At 37.0% G+C, this 20,039-nt stretch overlaps 1 long non-coding RNA gene across 1 annotated transcript; it reads left to right on the top strand.

The window, feature by feature from the left end:
• Positions 1-14,073: 14,073 nt before the first annotated feature.
• Positions 14,074-18,306, top strand: LOC136354099 (uncharacterized). The gene is made up of 3 exons (XR_010737848.1): positions 14,074-14,700; positions 16,505-16,560; positions 17,987-18,306. It is a non-coding gene; the product is annotated as an uncharacterized lncRNA (long non-coding RNA).
• Positions 18,307-20,039: the final 1,733 nt, after the last annotated feature.

The raw sequence follows: 20,039 nt of genomic DNA, 5'->3' as shown, positions 1-20,039 counted from the left end.
CTCACCAAACTGTTCCCCTGCTCATCAAAGCCTATCGAAAATCCTTCCCTGTGCCCCTGAAGTTCTACCATTGCCTCCCACCGCCGCTGTCGCCGCCGCCGTCACCCCCTGAAGCTCGCTCGACGATTATGTGACAAGCCGCTCAGCCCCTGCAACCTCATGCTCCGACTGAAGCGCCCAGTCACTACAAGGTAATGCCCCTCGATCCGCCTTGCGTGTGGCTATGCTCTGCCGGACTATTTACTCATTTCACTACCATTGCTGATTTGTGTGATGCACGGTTACTGTTACTATCATTGGTAGAGCTGACATAAAGAACTGACAACAAAAAGGAAAGCACTAACAAAATATAATTATCCTTTTTACGCTGAGTAATGCATGGAACAAACTAGCTAATTGGAATGACCTTTGTTGAGCCATTTAAACTAGACTATCAATAAAGGTTTAAAATACAAATCATCCAGTGCTGTCTCACGAGGATCATTGCAATGTGCTGATTGCATATGCTAATATTGTAATGTGTCTTAATTTAGTTTAGCGGTCATGCCGATAGGTTCTTACAATTGTTGTCATGCTTTTTAGCTTCTATGACTTAGGCTATGTATGCTCCTGCTCTCCATGTCTTCCCTTCATTCCTTCCTTGCTGTCTGATGAATTGGTCATGCTTTCCCACATCCATCTATAGGTCAGACCATACATCAATGGCTGAGAATAGTAACAAGAACCAGTTGGTTTTGGGTGAGTGCATAGTCTGAACATCGTGCCCGAGTGCAGTCCAATATTATCGCAATTTGTGTGCTGAGACGAATGATATCTTGAACTAATTATGTGATAATTGCAAGATGTAATACAGCTCAGCATACTGTACATAATCTCTTCTTAAATTTATACTGTTTGCACGGAGAAATCATGTACTTATGTATTTGTTAGGTCTACATATAAGAAAGTCAGTGGTCTACATTGCAAACGGAAAGCTAATCTTTAGAATCAGCCATATTATTTATTGAATTCCTATCAATACATTAGTAGCTTATATGAAATTATTTGTCATTGTTGATTCCCGTTCTACACTGTATTTGGTATTTATCATGCTTCGCTTTGTCAGTTGGCGACCTGGTGTGATTAGAAATATTTTTGTCTTTTGATTTCTCTGTGGATGGAATGACATTCTTTGTTTGTTTGTTTCTTCAGGAATCAAGATTTGGTTTAAATGAGGGAAAGATAAAAATTCTTGAGTGGAAGTTTCAGATCTAAGACTGACTTGGCATGATGTTTCTGTACTTATCTATTCCCCTCGACGATCTTCCCTGGCCGCAGAAAGGTCCGCGCCCAAATCTCCCAATCAGTACAAGGATCCTCCTTGCGTGTTTTCCCAAGTTGCTTACTCTCCCTGAATTTGCTGATTACTGTGATTTACGAATGCTGCTATCAGCAGTGCCAACATTAACATAGAGATCAGAATCTACACCAAGGTCGACACAGCTGAATGTGCCTCCTTTGCTTGGGTTATTTCTGAGCTTCACCGAGGTTTGTGCTTTAACTGTTGCCATTTACTATCATTTGCTATAGCTTTTTATATGTTTGCTATTACGCAAACTTTTCTATGCAATGCACTATGCATAATATATGATTATGTTGTATACGCTCCAACATCACGCGCCCACTTGGCCTGATGTCAATGTTCTTATGCCTATGATGGGTTGATGCTGTATAGCGTCCAGCTTTCGCAATTTCTGTCAACTACAAATATTTTTGGCGTGTGCTATACAGTTAATTGGGCTAATATGCTAACACTAATATTTAGGCACATATAACTTTGTTACTCTTGCATGGTAATGTTTAGGTTGTCTCCATACGGTTCTTCTTTTGTCAACATACCTTTTTCTTTTATTTACGTGTTTATTTCTCATTATACTTATAACAGTGCCGCGGGGATACAACCTAGTTGAGTCTGCATATGCATGTGCACATGTCGGGAGCAGCAATACGTGGCGATCTTGGACAACGGTGTATCCGGCCTGTCACCCCGAGTCCGACCAGGCCACGCGTAAAGTCGATCAGCGTAGTAGTCGGTTTCGGTCCCTCGAGGTGTCGGCGTGTTGTATTATTTCGGCAACATCCTCGCGATCGTCAAATGGTCGGAAATACCGAACAGACGCATGTCCTCCGCGGCAGCGACATCTTAAGCTTGATTGATCTCGCCGAATCAAATAGCTGATGAAGATGATTCCAATCTCATCGGGAGACGTATTCTGGCTGGGTTGGATCTTTCTGGTCCGAAGTCAACGAGTAGCTTCTTGTTGAAGAATCCATCTTTTGAACACATCTCGTCGGAATCCTAAAGCACCAAAACCCCCTACCTAGCGCGCCACTGTCGACGTTTGATGTCGCGATTCCGGTATTTGCATAGTATGGGGATCGTTGGTACTAGGATATATGCGAGACTGAGGTAAAAGAGATGGGGACGAGGATTTTTATACAGGTTCGGATCCTGTTAGCCAAAGCCGGTCGTTACTCTTATTCATCATAATCGCACCAGTACAATATTTGGAGTAGCCTATCTAGCTGCTGTCGACGTGGTGGTTTGAACATTTTCGATCTACTCAGTGAAACAATTCCGATATACTTGGTGAAATAGCGTGCAACATTTAAAAATAACTCAATAATAAGTTTTTTTTTTCATCGGAATATATCCATGTGTGGTCTTGTTTTAAAGATTTAATTGCAACACATTTAATGGTGCAATCGGATCATGATTTGGATAAATAATTTAAGAGAAAAAATAGTTTAGAGTAGTTTTACATGCATCCAAGCTGCTGACGTCATGCTAATGTGTCGTGCTCCTGTTTAATGCGCGCGGACGGACGAGATTAGGGGCGCTGGATCGGACGGCTCGGACGGGCGCCCGATTTTTTTGGCTCCCAGATCGGGCGCCCGATCCGTAAGCCTCCCCAGAGAATTTACATCTCCATGTGTTAAAAGAAAACGCGTGCCTCTCTACCGCACGTCTTCCTTTATACCTTGAGTGATAAATGCGCATGCCGACAATTTTCAGCAGAGTCTAAACAGATTGAACAAATGAAGGACTTGCTCGAATAAATTAAAAAGCACAGCAACAAACAATATTAAACAATTGCATTCGTTTGATTGGTTAAGCAATATATGTGCAGTCTGATCTTTGGTGTCATGTGGAACGAATTGTGTTCGTACCCCAATTTTTATTTTTAATTTTGTTTTTGATTTTGCTCTTATTTTTTAGGTTTAAGGATTTACCCATGATATTTTCAAATGAAACCATCGTTTGTCCCTCTTATGGATGACAGTTTTTTTTTTAAGATAATGGGAATTTTTTTAGATGGTTAGTGGATCCCACAATACCAAGTTAAACAAATAGAAAAGAAAAGGAAAAAATGATTTAGGAATTTTGAGGTTACCATTGTACCCCTGATTCATTAAAATTTTCAGCAATAGAAATGGCAGTCAGATACTCAGAGTCGTTCTCCCGCACGGCCACACTGTTCCCATCCTCAAACAATACAGCACGGTATCTTCCCTTCTATGTGAATGACTTTTTTAAGCTGGAACTTGTTTGAATGTTCACAGCTAGATGAAGAGAAACCAATACAAGTAGCCTCCTGAAGGTTATTTCTCCTAGTTGCCCTCTTGATAGCCCTTAGTAATAATCCTGTTGGCAACCCTTTTGGCAAAGTCGCAAAATCCGATCGACACACTTAAACGACTTGCGGTGATATGGAGTCGCCAACCATCTCAACCTCGCAAAAGCTAAATCAAGATAGGTTTTGTAAAAAAAGCTAAACCGGCTAGCAAAGCAGATCTAGAGATCAAAATAAGCCTCTAGGTTGATTTAGATCGATATAAGTAAAACTACTCGTTTCGTGGGCAAACGAAAGGTTTACGGGACAAACCTACAAAAGGATAATCGCACTCTCGTGGCGAGGATAGACGGTTTACAGCGCAAACCGACAAAGATGGACGAAACTAAGATAAAATAGAAAACATGGTTGAAAAGTTGTCGAAACTGGAAATTGACAATAATAAAAGGGGGTAGCGTACGATACCTAAAAGTGGATGGATGCGAAGACAAGAATTTAGACAGGTTCAGACCCTCTCAATGAGAGGTAATACCCTATTCCTGTTTGGAGATTTGAATCCACCGGGTGTATATTGATCTGACGATCTAATTGTGGCTAAGCCCTTGGAGGGCTCCCTGCCCACCTTATATAGGTTGAGGGGCAGGGTTACCAAGAGAGGAACCTAGCCGGATACGGCATCAGTTTACTTAATCTACTTTATAATATTACCGAATCAAAACTTTAGGCCATTCCTTAAGACACAAGAAAACGTAATACCCAAATCATGGTCCGTTACATATTTCATAGATATAACATATTCCCTATATCCAGTCGGATAAGCCAGCCATGTAGGTATATGGTACCCATAATCTCCATATTAGCCCGTGAGACTTTCACAGTCGAAAACATAATTTTCTCCCGAGCTAGATTACTCCAAAGCCGTGTGTTTCTATCATCTTTGCCATAGTCTCCCGAGTGCTTTTATCTATTCAGAAGGTTGTGAAAGGCTGAAAAGAATAAAAAACAATTAAATATATACCCAGGTGCATCGACTAGATGCACCTAATAGGTGTAGCCTCCGCCTATGTGGTTAGTTGAACAAACTAAATATATAGTCAGATAATGAATAAATCAACCAACTGAGTGGTTTTAAGCCACCTAAGTAGCATAATAATAGCATATGCATTATAAACCCCCGAGTAAACAAGACTCAAGTGATAAAACCGACTTCTTTATAAAATATGACGCGAGCAACCTAAAGTTGACTACATCTTTGAAAATTCAAATAACAAAACATCTATAAAGAAGCTTGTATGTTGTGAATAAAGAAATTTCCAAAGTATCGAGCACACACCATGCGCGCACTGCTTTAACAAATATGCTTAAGTCCCTAAAAGACAGATGGTTTCACCACACCTGGAAATATATATCATATGTGGTGTAAAATCTGAGTAAATAAACTCATAAATGATTTACCAACCTATTAACAGCGAAATTGGAGAGATACTCGGAGTCGAAGAACAGATCGAGGTGGATTTTGAGGGAGAAGTAGTTGTTTCCAAATTTCGGTTGTGCATCGGCTAGAACAGAGTCGGACTTAACTAAGCCGATATGGATAGAGTAGCCGATACAGGTGTGTTTGGGTTCGCAATGGGCCCGGATTGGATTGCAAAGCATTGCCGTGCAAGGATACAGTCCATTATAGGCAATTGTATCTAATAATTAGGAATATTAATGTCGGTTTCTTAGAGATTTTGCAAGAGTCCGCCGTAAGGACTTGTTTGTGTGTTTCTGTGACTTAGGAAAGTTTGAGTCATGTCCATCATGGACAAGTTTGTACTATGGGTATAAATATATCCCAAGAACCATATAAGAAAACAACAACCGTTCAATACACTCTCGGCGCATCGCCACCTTTTTATTTAGTTATTTTCGACGAGTTCTTTCTTCAAGTTAGAGCATTGGTTTCGATCTCCTCACAAGAGGTAATGCTTGTCACAGTGGTTTGCATTATTGAGGTTATTATATCGTTTTAGATATGTTAATCTTGTTAATATAATCATTGTTTATCATATATCTTAGTTAATCTATATCAATGGTTCAATTTATCTATATCGACCAGATCTTTTCTAGGGTTATGCCAGTATCGGCTAAATCATTCTGTTGATTAGATTAGCTAAGATATCTACCACCATGAAAATCAGTCAGGGGCTTGATTGTCTAGATATATTGCTTGTTTTCATACTTAGTGCTGCATGAGTTAAGTTTGATCTACCAAGTTGTGATTTGAATCTCTAGCTCTAGCCTGCCTTTTGATTGCCAATAAGGGTAGAATCGAGGTTTCAGCCGATCTTACCTGATATTGATGTTTTAATATATTTAGTTAATCTAATCATGCTTACATGCTATATCTGCCCCTCATATAGATATATCACTTTACACAAACTAGCATGGTGGCCCGCGCAGATTGCGCGGCTAGCATTATTATATTTTTTTCTCACACACACACACACACACACACACATATATATATATATATATATATATATATATATATATATATATATATATATATATATATAACCTCCCCAAGCCATCTTCTCCGAAAGGGGGGGGGAGAGGGGTCGGGTAGCGTGCTGAAGTCGCGGTGATCCCGAACGGTGTTGTGGTGTTCTGAAGTCGCGGAGTTCCCGAACCTTTGATCGGTTGCCTGAAGTCGCGTTGCCTTGTTGAGCCGCAGAAGGCGTTTGTCGGCGTAATTCGTTGACTGGGCACTTATCAAAGGCAAAGGTTGAACTTAATTGTGGGAAATATTCCCTGCCGTTGACTGGAACACATCATATCCAAATAGGTTGATCATAATTGTGGGAGATTTCCCCGCCGTTGTCTGGTAACTACCTACCTATCTTCCTATCTTTCGTATAAGATGTCTTGGTTGGTTAGATCACGAAGAGCCACTGATCGATCTGTAGCCTTGTGCAGTAGCGAGAAGTCTGCTGGCACTATGTCGGTAAAGAATGCTTCATCTATATCTTTTGAGGATATTGAGAAAAGTATTTCCAACTGGAAGATTCCTAAGGTTAATATTAAGGAAATATATCATGTAGGTACTTTTTCATTACTTAGTGACTACTATATTAAAACAATTGAAAAAACTATTCCAATTAGTTCTTTGCACGAAACCCTACATCTTCTTTCAGAAAGAGAAATCAATTCTATAAGAGCTAAACATCAATATCACTACCTTCACTTTGGTCTTATACAAGTTGCTATCAGATCCTTGACTAGAAAGGGTTTGAACGTCTCTGTTCTGGCTTGTCTAAGAGATTGCAGAAATAAAAGGTTCAAAGATTCCTTACTTGGCATGGTGGAAGCCAGCCTCAGTAATGGTCCTGTTTATTTTAACACCTTTCCTGATTTTTCTGTATCCCTCTCAGACACAAATATCCATAAAGTTCTCACTCTCAACTTACAAACATCTGGTTATGAACTAGAACCAGGGAGTGAAAACATCTCCGTTACCTACAGAGTTTACTACAAAGCCATGACAACTTTAGCACCTTGTGCCAAACATTATACACCAAAAGGCCTAACCACTCTCCTTCAAACCAATCCTAATAATAGATGTACTACCCCCAAAACCCTAAAATGGGATGAGATCACCCTGCCAGAGAAATGGGTTTTATCTCAAGCTGTTGAACCTAAGTCTATGGATCAATCGGAAGTCGAATCCTTGATTGAAACACCAGACGGAGATGTTGAGATAACATTTGCTTCAAAACAAAAAGCCTTTCTCCAGTCTAGACCTTCTGTCAGTCTAGATTCTAGGCCTAGGACAAAACCTCAAAATGTTGTCTATGCTACCTATGAAGACAACTCCGACGAACCTTCAATCTCAGACTTCGATATCAATGTTATCGAGCTTGATGTTGGCTTTGTTATTGCCATAGAAGAGGATGAGTTTGAAATTGATAAAGATTTGCTTAAAAAAGAACTCAGGCTTCAAAAGAACCGACCCAAGATGAAAAGATACTTTGAAAGGGTCGATGAACCATTTAGACTAAAGATAAGAGAACTTTGGCACAAAGAAATGAGAGAACAAAGGAAGAACATCTTTTTCTTTGATTGGAATGAAAGTAGCCAAGTCAGACACTTCGAAGAATTCTTCAAAGAAAAAAACATGATGAAAAAAGAGCAAAAATCCGAAGCAGAAGATTTAACTGTTATCAAGAAGGTTTCTACAGAATGGGAGACAACCAGTGGAAACAAGGTAGACTCTGTTCATCCTCCATTTGAATCCATTCAATTATCTCATAATGGAGGAAAAGCTTGTCCACTAAAAAGTATTTCTAAAAATACATATGGAGAAACAGCAAAGGTTGAACACATAGGACATTTGGTAGAACAACAAAATTATGCAAATATATCTCTACGTTCTCTTGGTCAACAAACAGATCGAATAGAGACAATCCTTATGGAAGGCTACAAAACAGGAAGACCTGAGGTAAAGATAAATATTCCCTCTAATTCTCAGTCTTCTAGTTCTCAGTCTGTTAGTCCTATGTTTGTCCCAACAATTGATCCTAACATCAAACTTTGAAAACAAAAGGCTTTTGGACCCGCAATTTCTGAAGAACTAGTCAGTGAGCTAGCCTTAAAACTAAATAATTTAAAAGTAAATAAAAATATCAATGAGATTTCTGATAATGAAAAATATGATATGGTCAATAAGATTTTTAAACCTTCTACTCTTACTTCCACAACTAGGAATTATTACCCTCGACCAACTTATGCAGACCTACAGTTTGAGGAAATGCCTCAGATTCAAAATATGACTTACTACAATGGCAAAGAAATTGTAGAATGGAACTTAGATGGCTTTACTGAATATCAAATCTTTACTTTATGTCATCAAATGATTATGTATGCTAATGCCTGCATAGCTAATGGAAATAAAGAAAAATATATTTCTGGTTTACCTCCTTTATTTGCTGAAAAGGTTAGAAATTCCCTAAGAAAAGAAGGGGGAGGGAGTATAAATTATCACTATCTAGATATTGGAAAAATCACACAAAAGATACAATTGGTGGGGGCTGAGCTTTGCAATGACCTAAAAATCAAAGATCAACTCAAAAAACAAAGGATTCTTGGTAAAAGAGAAATGGGAGATTTTTGCTATCAGTTTGGTTTTCAAGATCCTTATGTCCATAGAAAAAGAAAAACCCATTCCAAACCAATGACAAAATCAAATGATAAAAGCAAGATGAGCTTTCAAGCTACCAAAAGAAAACCAAAAAGAATTTACAATAAGAATATAAGAACAAAAGACACTGAAAGCAAAGAAACCATTTGTTACAAATGTGGCTTGAAAGGACACATAGCTAACAGATGTTTCAAATCTAAAGTTAAAAAAGAGATCCAAGCCTTGTTAGATTCAGAATCAGAAGATGTTAAAGATAAACTTGAAGCAATACTAAATAATATAGACAATGACTCAAGTTCAGATGAAGAAAAAAATGCAGAGATTAATTGCTGCCAAGACAGTGGTTGCTCTTGTTATGAGCCAGATAATTCAGAAGAAGAGTCTGATGAAAATATACTCGTTCTAACCAGTTTAGAAGAATTTGTTCTCGATACTTTTCAAACCATTCAAGATCCAGAAGAAAAAAGAAGAGTTCTCGAAAAATTCCTTTCAAGAGTCAAGACTGATAAGGATAAACTAAAAAAGGATATTCAAAAGAGCAAATTCCTCTCTATTGATGAAGTGTTCAAAAGATTAGATGAACAGAAAAAGAAGAATGAGAAACCAGATTTGATCAGCCTATTCGAAGAACAAAAAATTATGAAACAAGATTTAGAAGAAATAAGAAAGCGTCTATACATGTTAGAATTAAAAGAGGGATTCCATATGGAAGAAAAGGACGAACCAATTCAAGAAGATGATCAGGTTGTTGGAACCATTCAAAAATAAATGAAGCAAAAATGGTACACAGAAGTTATGTATCGTTTTATAGACGGATCCTACTTTCAACATATCACTTTAATTGATTCTGGTGCTGATGTCAATTGCATTCGAGAAGGTATTATCCCTCATAAATATTTCCGTAAAGCCGCCCACAGAATTCGTGGGGCAGATGGAGGACTTTTAACAGTAGAATATCAAATCCCTGATACCTATATTTGCATATCTGAAGTTTGCATTAAAACATCTTTTCTACTCGTTAAAAATCTTAAGCAAGATGTTATTTTAGGAACACCGTTTTTATCACTCATTCGTCCCTTCCTTGTCACAAACGAAGATATTCAATTTGAGATAATGGGCAAGCAGGTGAGCCTAAGATTTTCGTCTAACATAGATGAGATTCTTGACCAGCTTGTTCAGACCAAAAGAGAACAAATTGTGAATACAATATATTTACATGACAATTCTTTCCCATCATATCTTCCAAAATCTATGGACTTGACAGGTAAGACATCATGGGAAGATAGATATTTATTAAAAGCTACTAAAAATTTTGAATATATATGCAAGGAAATGGCTTCACAGAAGTCTGAATGGTTCACGAATATGAGTTCATGGAGACTGCCCCAACTGCCCAGAGGCCATGAAGAACGATTTAATCACAATTTCAGAGTAACAGAGCTACAACAAGGGTTATTAAACCACTTGTGGCAGACAAAAAACAAAAAAGAAAAAGCTCATGCCTTAAATGGCCTAGCATATTATTTCAAAAACTTTATGACCTCAGATCAAAAGATAACAGAAAAAAGGGCTAAACTACAAGATATCGCTCATCATGAGGAGAGGTTACTAGATTATCGCGAGGAGAAATCCCGTGATGGCCAAGATAAACTTCCCATGGAAGTTGAACAATCTATGGCAACAGATAAGAATACCAAGGTATTCGAGCATGGTTGTTTTCCACATAAATATCAATAACCTATTGCAATCTTTTCCACATAATAAACCATCATCATCCACAAAAAGACATGATACCATTCCCCAAACACTATACATACTGCATAATCATCCCAATTCATTCCTTCCACAATATATACTCCGGACCCAGCCAAAAGCACCATGTAGATCTTGTGCCTACAAAGATTCTTGCCAAAAGAAACTTAAAAGCCAAAATCCCATGAGTTCTACATACGAAAATCTCCAACCTAGATTAAGCTTCAAGACGGAGCAAACTTTATCCTGCTTTGGGCAAGACATCTTCAATCTTGTTTGGCAAAAGTTTAAGGAGAGACAAATGAAAATATTCCTTGGACTCCAAGATTATTTCTTTGATCTCTTAGAAGGAAGAGAAAGAAACCCAGCCATAAGAGTAATCATATATATGCTCCCTCTCTTAAGGCTAGATGACCAGGCAATCTCTGACCCATCCTATAGATTCCTGGTTCTCAAAGCTGAGATAAATATCCAAAGATTCTGGAATCTACCCACATACAACCATGAAGAAATATCTCTCCAAACCATTATAGATCATGGTCTTGTGAATTCCATCTATGCAACCCTCGATCAGATCCTTCAATCTAATTTAGGAAGCGCTGTGAAAGATGTCTACAGGAGACTTGGACATGGAAGATACAGGATTATCTTCTCCTCCATACCACCAAAATTCACACCACCTGTTCGTCCAGCAATTCATTATATATATATCATGAATGGACAATTTAATTTTCAAGAAGACGGTACTAGCAAACTATCGGATGAAGAGGAAGAAATATATACAACAATTGCTAATCATGAAAATTGGAGATTATTTTCTGAAGCTGCAGAAATTGAAGAAGCTATCACCACAGATTATGAATATCAGCCGGTTTTCCAAAACAATATCACAAGGATTTTTATTAGCAAATATTACAACCAAAGTTATGAATACTTCAAGGGAGCAGGGCGCATAATTAAACCAGATTTTGGAAATGAATGCTCCAAGAAAAGTTACTACAGAAGCCTGGCTCAGTGGTTTCAGAAAACAGAGCCGTCAGAGATCGACACGGTGCAATCAGCACCCATAATAATCAACGAAGATAATGAATAAAGATCTTGTCATCCCCGACAAAGATCACTATTCAAGATAAGGAATCTACACTATTCCAGATAAGATGAGTCCATAGTCAAAAGGCGATATTATGACATCTTTATTAAAGGTCTAAAGCGTCATCACCAAAGATTCTCTCCATAAAGTCTAAAGGGGTATCATAAACTCTTTGAGGTCAAGAAGAGATATCATAAAGATTCTCTACCGAGCGCTATATAAGGGGCTCATCATCACATTCCACAGGCATCGCATTTCACACACAACACATCTCACTCAACCATTCCTCTCACCTCTCCACCAGCCATCACACTCCACTCCACTCCATCTAAGTGTTAGTACTATAGTATAACCTAAATAAAAGACTCATGAGAGTCTAAGTGTGAGAGTCTATGTAAGAGTCCTTGTGAGAGTCCTATACCTGTATAATTACGAACGTGTTGTACCAAGTCCTTGGTGTAATCTTCAGAAGGATCTACCTTCAACCTATCAAGGTATATGAATGAACACCTGGACCGTTCTATATAAACCTACTATGTTCTGAATATCTAATTCTATATCTTGTATATAATTCGTATTTACAGCTTGTCTTTATTTCCTGTACTGCATTTATGTTTGCATAATAATATAAAAAAAAATTAACAACCTGGATTGCCATCCAATTGTCACATACTAATCTCACATCCAAGATTGCATATAGATACTGCATACCTATCCTCATATCTGGTGACTAGACCCCTAGTCACTGCCCTAGGCTAGAGCTGGTATATATATATATATATATATATATATATATTGATATTTTATTGTTAAAATATAAATATATAATTTTAAATTTTGTACTAATATGACCAAACAAACTAATGTGTAATATAGTATTGTATACACGTGATAGTTATTAGTTGTTTTTAATTTTGAATTTTAGTTATTACTAAATTGTACTCCCTCCGTGTCGTTTTATTTGACACCGTTGACTTTTTAGCGCATGTTTGACCGTTCAATATTTTTTTTAATTCTTAGTTTTAGTCATTTCTAAATTGTATTTTTACATGGACCGCCTCTCTTCCAATTCCTTATATTTAATTTTTAATTTTAGTTATTTTAAATTATATTTCTATACTTTTAAATTTTAATTTTTATTCCGAATTTCATTTAGTTCTAAATTACTGTTTTTACTCTACATTCTTATTCTAATGTTCGTTTTTTATTTTTGTAATATACCCGAATTCTAGGGCTAAGGAATTTTTTTCAAAACTAGTTGAAAGGAAAGTTCTTTAATTTTGTGAACCAAAAATTTTTATTTTAAACCTAGATGAAGTTGATCGAACTCTTGCATGAATAAAAATTGAGAACAAATTAAAACCTTTTCAATTATAACCTAAGACAAGAGTGCAAACATAAATGTGTGCATGCATATACATAAGTGCGTTAGTTTGACTTGAGTTTTTTTTATGTAATTTGGATTTTGGTTTTCATTTCATGTTAGGTTCATGAACATGAATAAAAGATAACTTAACTAAGCAAACCTAAAGACATTCATGTGTAATAATTATAGGGGCATGAAAATGAAGACAAATAACATCACCTCAGGTTAGGAGAAGACCAAACATAATTAATCCTTATAATAATTTAGATGCATTTATAAAGTGTAAACATACCTATGAAGATAAGCTTTGCAAATTATCAAGAATAGATCATGCAAGATAAAATCATGGAAAAATTCTTGCAAGTGCTAATCAATATATCCAACTCACTATAATTTTGGTACAACTTAATAACTAAATTTGATACCTCAAATAAATCAGTCAATGCAGTCAACTAATAGGCTAATTATAAACCTTAATCAGCTAAAATCCTAACCCATCAAAATATGCACCAAACTGCATAGAAGTATATAGGTAAAATAAGTTATTAAAATGCTAGATTATTTAAAATGAATAAATATATTTTTTTCCAGAATTTTTATCCTCTGTTTAGACCTCCTAAAAATTCAAACTAGTTTCTACATAGCCTCTTTTCTCTATTTTTCTGTGAGCAAACTACACATAATTTTTGTGTGCAACCAAAGAAAATAGAAACTAGGTACATACATCTACCTCCAGAAAAATCCACTCTAATTTATCTACTCCACACATTAAACTATGAATAAACAAATTGGGGAGGAGAGAAAAATTCTGAAATTCGTCCAAAACTCATCTCCACTTAGTTTCATACCCATCTCTCTCTCCCTTGTCTTGGTTCCATCAACCAGGGCCCACTTGGCAGCCTCTGGAGCCAGTTTCACCTCTGTCGCTCCCTTTCCACCGCTCAGCAGCCGAGAGAGAACGAGAGAGAGAAAGAGAGCTGCGCCTGCATGCTCGACGCGTGCTCCCTTGTGTGACAACGCCGATCCTCACCTACACCTTCCTCAGCAGCATCGCCCAGCTTTCCTCTTCACTCCAATGCCGTGAACACCGAGAGGGAGCGAGCTCCACCTTCCCTTTCTCCCTCATCTCCCTTACCAGCCGCGAATAAGATGATGGACGCGTTCGTCAACAAGCCACGGTCGTCTCAATTCCTTTTTCGTTCCCTAATCTACTTCCCATGCCGAACATTCCCTCTTTTGATTCCATCTTGTTTCATCCCTTGTATCAGCGGAAACGCGGCGTCGCCCCTGGAAGCTCTGGAGCACGCACGGAGCGCCGCCGCACGACATCGCCGTCGTTCCAACCACTCTGGACCAAGCCAAGCCGAGCCACCGCGCCATCTTCATCACCACGACCTCCTCTCCATTTACCCTCAAGAACCCCGGATAATGGTGCACCGGAGAGGGAGATCAAACCCCTTCTTCCTCGGCGCCCACCGCCGTTGCCATGGCCGACTCCGCCTTTACCGGTGAGCCATTGGTCGATTGCTTGCAGTAGTAGCAACCTGGGATGGTGTTTCACATGTTGCATGAAATGATTTTGGCATGCATGCTGTGGATCGAGCCATCGCCGTGACGCCAAGCTCTCCATCGCCTCCAAGCCGTCCCGCGAGCTGCTGCTGCCGTCCAAGCTTTGCTAGCATTGTCAGGCCCCTCGGTGAGAACCCTTGAACCTCTAGCACTCACATGCATGCACGCATTTAGCGAGTACATGGCCGTAGACACACATGCACCGTCACCCAAAGATACCTTCCGCTCGGACTCGCCGCTAGCGCAACTCCGGTCACCAACGACCGAGAAAAGTAGAGGAATGGAATCGCAGTAACATTCTCTTCATTTTGTCTTTTGGTCGCACCCCCAACCAAGTCACCGTTTGTCGCCGGCGCCGGCGAGCAGAGGTGCCGCTCATGGCGGCTCTACTGCTGGATCGATAGAGAAGGAATCAGGACTTCACTTTGAAAATTTAACAAATTATAGGGTCTGTAATGCAAAGATACAATACACACAACACTGTAGCAGGACCTACTCGTAATTATATAAGAATATGAAGTACTCTTAACGAAAACTGAATTAAACATGTGCTGAATTGTTGAAAACTACTATAAACTTCAAAAATGCATAACAAATTCATCTTAACTCCTTAAAATCAATTTCTATGGATTCACAAAATGATGAACTTTCATGTTATAACATAAAAAGTGGCACTTATAGTACAAGATCTACCACTAAATATTATCTAAGAAAAAGGAAACATAAAACAAGTAAGAAATTATAAAATGCATATAAAATCCAATTTAACTCATTTTGCGGTAAAATCAAATTCTACAGAATCACCAACATATTCTCTATGCAAAAGTAAAATAAAAAGACATACTTACTTTGCATTAAAAGCCTCTAAAAGTATTATCTACTAAATAACTAGTTTTAGACAAGCTGAACTTTGGAAATTCATATAACATTTATTTTAACTCATTTTTTAGTAAACTCAAGTTCTGTAGAATCACCAAATAATGCACTTTAAAGTTATAAAATAAAAATACACACTTACAGTACATGAATAGCCCCTAAATATTTATATAAGGAAATATGAACCTAGTGTACAGTTCAAATTGTAAAATTTGTAGAAATTTCATCTTTAGTCCAAATGGAGTGAACCAAACTTCTATAGAACCATCAAATGTGCCCTTCCCTAATATAAAATAAAATGTGGCACCCTCTGTACTTAAAACTTCTCTAAACCTTGAATTAGTAAAGTAGATAGTAATCACATACTAATGATTAAGTCAAATCTATATGTATAATGCATACAAACTTCAAATAAAACAAATAAAGCTAAATAGACCAGAAAAGATAAAGTTCCACTTCCTTTCATCAAAACTTAACACACTTAACTCATATAGTTAATCCATAGTTGATATATATATATATATCAAGTTACTAACATAAGTCACATCTAGTTAGCATATATGAAACAAATATAATGTAAGCCCTAAATCTTGTGAATTAAAGGTAGGTTAAATAATAAAATCATTCACTTTACTTAGCCAAATCATAAATTAACATGTTCTGGATATGAAACATATAGATCAAGCATATATAGGGACTATAAACATACAACACGTTATAACTTCCAAAATACATTAGAAATTCATATTAACTCTAAAAATTGTGAAACCAATTGTGTTAATCTTAGAAGACACATATCGTCACCTCAGCAAACTCAAACTTAATAAAAAAATCACCTTACAAAAGCATTTCATAGCAGTACCTAAGTAAATACTACACTATATCGAAGCAAACTTCTAAAATTCATAACTCTCAAATGGAGTGAGATAAAGTGAAATTCACCTAAATTCACCTTAGACCAGCACCTACTCACTGTGCACAAACCATGCATTTTAGAGCATTTTGGATTTTTCACATATTTTGGTGTTTAATTGCATAACGTGTACTTTATATAGATGATTGCATAAACGGTGAAGAAGTGAATTAGGTGCTGATATTTCCCGGTAACAAGGCAAGTCCCACCTCCCTCTCTCTTTGAACAAGTTGAACCTATATTTTGGAGGTTATTGAAAATGTTTGCAAATCTTGCATGTCGATTGTACACTAATCCATTAAAATTTGTAAAACTTGTTAGACAAACACCTATTACTTGCATTATCACCATAACTCCACATATAGCCATATCCCTCTCTCCTAACCATAGGAATATTATATCCATACCACTTTAAATATGAGTTTTGATGTCACCATGACACTATATTGCTTACCATGCTTAGATTGGAAATACTTGTCATTATGAGCTCATTACAAACATGAAAAATGGTTTTATGATAATCTGAACAGAACTTGATCATTGATGTTTTTAACAAATAAAATTATGGAAAACATGGATTTAAGGTTTGGGCCTCAAGTGGTACACATATGGTGATTAGTTGTGTACCGATAGGGGGAGAGTGTGCCCAAACCGATCTAAGGATTTCACTCGATGTCAGTTCATTATGTTTACCGTACATCCATATATGTTTTTATGGGGAGACCTTGGCCTATTAAGTTAAGCACTTGTCTAACCTTGTATTCAGGAGGCCGTTGTAGTATAGGTAGGGGCCACGAGTGTACCGTGGGCTACCTATAGGAACTACCCATGTGTGTGTTGAATTTTAGAGCTAGCCAATATTATTAGCTGTGTGTATTTCTGTGAAGGGACGAGTGTACTGTTCCACCTCACAACATGGGCGTCTAAGTCTGTCCAATACAACGATAACGTGCCTCGTGGGGGAACGGATGTGTTCGCCGCCACAGCGTTAGATTTAAGGCGTGTGCCCGCCACCTAAAGGTTCTAGGACTTAAGCCTAGGATGGATTCACACTTATCGTGCTCATGCAAGGTTAGACAATACTTAATGTAAAAGCCTCGTTGTGACCTCTAGATCGCACTCAATGTGTAGAGTGTGGTGGTACCGACGGGTACCAGACAAACTAGAGCGATTCATATCTTGTGGGTAAAGCTGTCCAAACTTTGCAGAGTTATAAAAACTAATCGATTAGCCATACTCACGGTCATGAGCGGCATGTAAATATCTATTGAGTATAGACTTGCATTTATTCTTCTAAATGCTGAAATTACCTTCAAATTATGTAGAGATTTGAGAATTAGTTCCTTGCTGCCATGGATGGCACTGAGGTGCATATTTATACTTGATTAATGCCTACTTTGATGCCCATATGCTAAGTACTTGCTTGCTGAATTTTATTCAAAAGCAAATCTGTTTGGAAATGTTTTATGTAACTAAAACTTGCTTTATGCTAAAATTTAACTACATATGGTCTTCCTTGATTATATGCCTTGCATGTAGTTTGTTAGGCTTGTCTTGTGCTTGCCAGTACATTATTAGAAATAATGTACTGACTCTTGCTACTGAAATAATCATTTGCTTGCAGGTTATAGACTTAGTCTAATTTTGAGTGATGCGGGTATCGACTGCTTCTTCTAGGACGTGAACTTAATGGGGTAAACCCCTAATTTGTGTGCCTGTGGATTGGGTAGTCAAGCTTTCGCTGTTCAATATTTTTATTTGGCCGGTCGGCCGTGTATCTAATTATTATTTGTAATTCGATCTCTTTCATCTTACATGTATTTGCTATGTATATCTATGCTTGAGATAAAAGTGTGAATCTAGTGCACATCCTGGGAACTAGATTCACATGAGTATGAGTTAAGAATATTTGAGATGTGATATATCTTTAGCCATTTTTGTCAAGTCGGAATGTGTAACATATCTGGTCGCCGCTTTCGTGTGGTTTGACGGGTACATCTCAGGCTGAAGTTGACTAGCAGGCTAAAGGACCACCCGTGTCGCCAATATCCTTCTCTCGAGACGTCGGATGTTTCATTATGTGTGTTAGATGACTTGAAGTGATTCACTTCATCTTGCATATATAATGATGGGTCCGGAGTGTCTCCGACAATTTTGGATATCCATTATATATAAATTATATTTCTATTGAACTATAAACTCTTCTTTCAATATTCCTTACTTTTTTATATATTTTAGTGATTTCTAAATTATATTCTATATGGACTCCAGACTTTTCTTCCAATATTTTTTTTATTATTTTGTACTTCCATTATTTATAAATTGTATTTCTATTGAATTCTAAACCCTTCTTTCAATATTTCTTATTTTTAATTCTATATTTTAGTTATTTCTAAATTATATTCTATACGGACCCTAGACTCTTCTTCCAATATTACTTATATTTTTAATTTGAATTTTTTAATTTCTAAATTCTAGTGCTATATGAACTCTAACCTCTAGTTTTAATTTTTTTTATTTATTAATTCCGAATTTTAATTAGTTTTAAATTGTATATCTGTATAGACTATAGTCTTCTTTCAAATATCCTTATTTTTAATTTTGAATTTCAGCTATTTATATTCTAAATAGACTCAATTTTTTCTTTTTGTCCAATTATTAAGAGAATTTCTCCTTTGAAGTGCTTTGTATTTACGATTTGCTTGCGCCTACCTACTTATGAGATGTAATATACTGTTCAAAAAGGCAATGAGCCAACACATATATATAGGTACTAAATCGCTAGTAATTTGTGTTGTATATGAATATAGCAACGGTGCTTATTTTTTTCCCTAAAGATTCCTTCCATGCACAGGTGTTCTATATGGACACCACATCTATATATCTATACGGACACCACATTTTTCAAAAAGGACTCTTGTCCGTTTCCATGTTATGACTTATGCCCATGCATGAGTAAGTTTATCACGCGTTTTAACAATCCTTTTCCTTTTGACTTTTTTCTATTTTTCTGATTTTTCTCGGATTAACGTGGTAATTTTTATGTTGTGAGAGCGAACGTGAAGGTTATTTTTCTATTACTCATTAAGTTAACTAGCAGTGGCCCGCGCAATTGCGCGGCTACCGTCCATATAAAATTATCTTCTTTTACATATGAGTTTTCTTATATTTTGTTAAATAGCTGTCTCATTATTTTAGGACTTCAAAAGATCGAACAATTTTATAGTTTTTAAAAGCGATTTCAGTCGCTACCTCTTATTCCTTAGCCACCCCTTTATTTGATTATTCGATGTATCACGGTTTTCTTTACATTTAATGACTTCTATTTCAGACAGTGTTTAGTTCTCTTCAAACTTTCAAAAATTCCGTCACATCAAATGTTTGGACACATGCATGCAGCATTAAATGTGGATTAAAAAAACCAATTGCACATGTAGTTTTTTTAAAAAATATATTTGTACATGTATTTTTTTTATATTATCAATTATCCACGTGTGAGATATGGCAATGTCGTTAAAAACAGTGTTACAGATATCTTAACTCCATCTATATATAAATGCTGTATAGAATTAAATTATTAATCTCAACTAATTTCACATGTCAGTACCCTGACATGTGTGCACTTGTGTTGTGTGGTGTCCGAAGTGGTGTGCTTTTTCTAATTTGAGATTATCTAT

The sequence above is a fragment of the Oryza sativa genome, chromosome 11 (genome assembly GCF_034140825.1).
Source record: "Oryza sativa Japonica Group chromosome 11, ASM3414082v1".
Lineage (NCBI taxonomy): Eukaryota > Viridiplantae > Streptophyta > Magnoliopsida > Poales > Poaceae > Oryza > Oryza sativa.
The sequence above is the reverse complement of the archived record's forward strand: the minus strand, read 5'-3'. Positions and strand labels throughout refer to the sequence as shown.